The following is a 5,609-nucleotide window of genomic DNA, read 5'->3' as shown; positions in this document are numbered from 1 at the left end:
TTAGGTGTGCAAATTTTTCTAATAATGCAGTCAAATCCTACACATATTTTATCTGACATTGCCCATTGCTCATTCTAAGGAGCCAGGGCTCCACTGGGCAGCTTTCTGTGTTGGTGCCATAGCACTAAGAAAAACAGTTTTAGCATTGCATAAAAAAGTAACCAGTTATGATTGAGATTACCATAACTTAAATACATATGAATTCACTTATCAGTTAGAGCCTCAACAAAGCAATTGAGCAATTATTGAAAGTAGTCAACCATGTTTTGCAATACTTACAAAACTTTTGTGAGGATTTCGCTAATATGAATGATGGACAAGCCTGTCAGACTTTTTTTTTGGGGTTGTGCTGTATAATGTTAAGTCTTTGTTTAAGACCACACTAGAGAAGCCTGGCCAGTTCATTCTATTGTACGTATGCTTGTTTAATGATAATAAATGTTGAAACTCCAGGTAAGTCAGGCAAGACTCAAAAATGAGACAAGCTTGAGGCTCTTGCACTAGCTTCTCATTCTGTTGTAAGACTTGACAGGGTCTACTCAAGACCATTCAGCAGTTCATTGATAAACAAGCAAAACATTGCATTGTAAAGGAACCAAAGGCAAAAGTTATTTCAAATATGCACCAGCACTGTGGCTTGGGCACTAAGTTCAACTAGGGCAATTTTGCTATTCATTTTACCAGCTACTAACCAACCTTTTCCCACCAGACAAATGCATATCGAATCTTGAAAAGTACTTCTACAAAGTAAACCAACTTAGTGTTGTTTATGTCTCTTGAAGACTCGTATGCAATGGAGAGGACAATTTTTCGATGATTTAGGGAACAAACTAGCACAGCACTTCATTAGAATGCTGTTGTTTTTCTAACTTCTCTTGATAAAGAAATGTACCAACCAATCCAGCTGGGTTGCTCGGACATAATCATGTGGCATACTTTATAGCTGAACTGTGTTCTGCTACCATATGAAACATTCCCACTGGTGCCACTCTTTGCAAACAAGCTCACGTCCTCAAAGTTGCATCACCAGTTATGTTCTAAAAAATTTAACTGATAACTAATATCTGATTATTGAAGAAAAATAGAATTACTACCAGTCTTACAAAAAAAAATTTGTTGATCAATTACCAAAATTAAGAAAAACTTCATTTTTAACCAATTAGAAATTAACCAGTTGCTTCCAACTGGTAGCATACAAGTCTAGGAGGAAACTAGTGCCCATAATGCCTGCTAGCTTGGCTACATAACTCTGCAAACTTTGTTATGTAGCTGTAGATGTGCACATATATGCCAAGTGCAATGGCACTTGTGCCTAGTGACCTATAATCATTGGACACTACCAGCTATTTTTCTAAGTGTTTCATTTGTAAGCTGATTGCTCATGTAGGTAGGACTGTCACATCAAACACATTAAAAAGCCTTTGTTTGTTTAGGAAACACTGGAAGTCCCATGTTCTTGGCACTTGTATTTGGTAAATTATGACAGATGTTTTTACTTAATTTCTATTTTTTTTTTAAATGGCGTTTTATGATGGTTTATTTTTGCTAACTTTAGAATTATGTGAAATTAAGCATCTAAATTCATTGCATTAGGAACTATCAAATGTTATAAAGAAGCATAGTACATGTATCTACAAAAAAAATTCACTAGGCATACCAAAATCAATTTTAAAGATGCAGAATGTTTACTATACAAGCAGGCATAAACTTGAGCACAAGAATGTTAATTTAAATACTCAGTCTCGTATTAGAGGAGGCATCACTGCTATTACATGCATATTTGACAAAAGTGGCATTGGAAATGGTGGCATGTCCTTTTAAATTTATGATACATAGCATAGAAATTTGCCTGTAAGAATTAGCAGTGGAAATTGAGAGGGCTGGAAGCCTGGGCATGCCTTGGAGAACTAAGCCACTGTAATGCATGAAGTATCCAAAATAATGAGAGGCTAACAACCTTGGCAATTTCAAAGTCCTCATAGCAAGCAAACTGAAGTTCCTGCATGTTGTTGCTGTCAACTAACACCAACTTGAAGATTGGTCACAGACTTGGAAGCTCATGCTTCACATTAGGCTTCACTACACCTGAATAATCCACTTCTGTACTTAAGTGGTTTGAAAAGGTTTCATTTGTCTGTTTGGACCACTTTGCAAGACAGCAGAATGGTACTCATGTAGATTTTAAATGTTTCTAGACCAACTGTGGTTATCAAGCTCTAGCAAACTTGTGGCATTAGGTGTGAAGAGAGTCTTTGTTAGGTCAGGATGTTGGTTGAGCATTACAATAAGTGCACCAAAATAAAGGTGGCAGATCAGTCCTTCCTCCAAGAAACTGTAAGGATCATAGCTAGAAAAACTGAAAATAAACTAGCAAAAGCTCCTATTACCCAGACTGCTCATGGTAGGCAAGCAGCCCTTGCACAGCAAGCTCTTTGATGGCAAACAGATGCACGCAGCTGCATTAGCTTCCAGACCATGCCATCTTCAGTGGAAACTTTAGCTTGATGAATACATGGCAATGCATAACTGCTTTCATTAGACAACTGCTGAATTGATTTGAAATTGTTGCATTTGAGAGAGAGAAAATTCTGGTCATTGTAGTAAGCAGAATTTTTATTTAGCACCGCATCTGCTAGAGAAGGAACTCGCAAGCTGAAACCAGTGAGGACCAAAACCAACTTCTCATGGGAGCCACACAGGCTGTACTGTACTGGAAACATTGCATCTTTTGCTTGCAGAAAGGCAGTCTGCTTGGTGTCATTTTTTGCTCTCCTCAGCACGTCTTGCAATGTCACATCGGTCCCTGAAGACGAAGACTGCTCTTGCTTAAAGTCATGAGTAAATATCGGTAAAATGTTTGCTCAAAGCCATTAGCACTTCTAAAGAGAGACATCATTTTCAAGGCATTGTTAGCTATGTGTGTCTGTATTTGTCTTTATCAAGGTTCCTATAAAACCAAAGGATGGGCTGCTCCCTCTGCGTGTCTTTTAACTCTAGTCAACAATGCAGGTTGATGCACCTCTAGCAGCACTGTATATTTGCACTCTTCCGCTGTCACCGAGAAAGGCTCACTAAACAGGTGGTTTCCTTTTCTTATCTCTGAACAATGTAAAACAGTGTTGGGATTCTGCTATAGCATTCTCACCATGTTCTGAACATTTCACGTGCATGAAGTTTATCTTCGAATTCAAAAACATCTGATCTTCGAAATTATTGAAGAAGATGCCATTTCCATTTTAGTTTTTAAGTATGATACAGATGGAAAATCTGGCTTCCACAATTGGAATGGAGAAGTGGCGCATCCTAATGCCAGTAGGAGTCGGGCTAGCAGCATGTCAAGAAATTGGTCTTCCAAACCTCGGTCACATTATAACAAGCTTTTTAAATGAGACAACGAAGAACCGCATGCTCTTTGCATCCTCCTAATATACAAAACTTGAACGATGTGTACGATGCCAACATTATTAAAGCCCAATAACCTTGACTGACGCTTACTCCCAGAGCTGCAATGTGAGCAAATATTTGTGACTGTCAACAAGTAAGGCAAACGCACACAAACAAAAAAAAAAAACGCATCTATTCGCAGGTGTTACAGTGTGCGATCATTCAATCACAATATATAGGGAATGTGCATGCTTGATTCAATTATGGATGCCGCACTAATGCGATCTTGGCCTTGCTATCTCCACGAATACACACTGTTCTCGTGTGCCTTTCTTATATGCTCCCAAAGAGATGCTGTGCTCCCACATCCTTTGCAACTTATTGTGACTGATGTCACCGATGGTTCATGTTGTGCATCATGTTTGGCAACAAAATTTTTTTTTCCCTCATCATATGGCCATGCTCCGATTGCAGCACCAGCACTGTATAAACTCGGCCGCCGGCAGTATGTTGTGCAGCCCTACGTCACTGTCTGAAGTGGACAAATATGATGCATTAGTTCACAGCTTATGTGAAATGTTACATAATTTATGGTGTTTTGGAAAAAGTCATGCTTTCTATCTTACAAGATTTCTTAAAGAAGGAAAAGAGCTTGTCACTTGGAGTCATCCTTTATATCCTACAAGATTTCTTTTCCTGTAATAAAAAAAAGAAAAAAAAAGCTTGTCATTTGGAGTATGACTTTTTTCAGAAAATGTATTACGTTGATTTAATGGTACGTTTTATTGGTCTTTTTACAGCTTTCTGGCAGCGTTGTTAGTCATGTAGGACAGCTTCAAACCTGCATAACGAGAATAATGGGGTCTAATTGTGACAATCTGGTTTCATCATTGTAGTGGGAGCCCACAAATGCTTGCAGTAAAGCTTAGTATCTATTCCACCCATCTGAAGCACTGCTACAGTGCTCTGCTTGACCAAATATGCCATAAAACAAGTGCTGAAATGTTAATACTTTAGGGAGACTGTCCTATGCCTACTTTCAGTAACAGCATAAAGTTCACTATGGAAAAGAACTGCATGTAGCATTTACAGAGTGATCTATAAACAGTCGAGCACTGCACGGGCCCGGGCCGTACAAAGCATTTTTCGGTGGGCCCGGGCCAGAGTCTGGCCCGCTCATTAAAGGGCTTAAGTTGTGCCTTTGAGCACATGCAGAGATTATGCAATGCATGGTCCAAGGCATTCTGTGCCAAACTGAAGCAACATGTACAAAGAGCTGGTTCTTGTATACCTTGGCAAAGAAAATAGAACAACAGATTTTCTAATTTTTTTTTTCCACAACAACAAACATAGGTTTTGTGTGTGGAAAAATAAATTATACAAAAAAACCGCTCTTCAAACCATTTCTGTGTTACCACTTCTGCAATTGCACTAGTATTACTACTCTTGATACTACTATATTATTTTAGCGCTAATGCAACAGGTATCTCTTTCTACTTGTGCATTTATGTTATGCTATATGCTCGTGATTCGACATGTTCATATATATATATATATATATAGATATACATATACATACATACATACATATTTTTTTTGCACATGTTAAATGACCGCATAGGACCAAATCGTACAATCAAGGTAAATGCAGGTGCACCTGTGGAAAAATAACAGCACAAACAATAATGGGCCTGATTCCTGATGTTCCCATAGGAGAAAAAAAATTTCAGTCTTTTATTGTGTTTATTGCTTATACACTGCAGCTGATTAGACCACTAGAAGGTAAGGCTCAAAGAGATGACAGTTTTCCTTTTTTTTTTTTTCCCTTACAGGCTGGGTATGGCAATGCACACATGGGCCCTGGCTAAGCTTAGTAATGAACGCGTGGGCCCGGGTTGGGCTAGGCTCGGTCATGTATGTCCAGGCCCGGGCAAAGCCCAGGCTTGGTATCACGGGCTGGGCTCGGGCTTCATAAAGCAGGCCCAGGCCAGGCCCGTGCAGTGCTCCAGTAAACAGTATATTTTTTTCAGTGGCCTGGTTTACTTAAAAATAAAGGCCCACACATAAGCACTGTGTGCTTAGGTATAGCAGTGAACATCTACCAGAATAGTAATAGCAATAAAGTATTACTGTTGAAAAGTCATTTTTTGAAAAGTTATCAAAAGATGTTTTTGGCCTCTTAAGCTTCTGCCGTTTTTGTGCAATATGATAAAATGTCCTGTGGA

The sequence above is a fragment of the Dermacentor andersoni genome, chromosome 1, assembly GCF_023375885.2.
Source record: "Dermacentor andersoni chromosome 1, qqDerAnde1_hic_scaffold, whole genome shotgun sequence".
In the NCBI taxonomy this organism is placed as follows: domain Eukaryota; kingdom Metazoa; phylum Arthropoda; class Arachnida; order Ixodida; family Ixodidae; genus Dermacentor; species Dermacentor andersoni.
Note: the sequence above shows the minus strand (reverse complement) of the source record.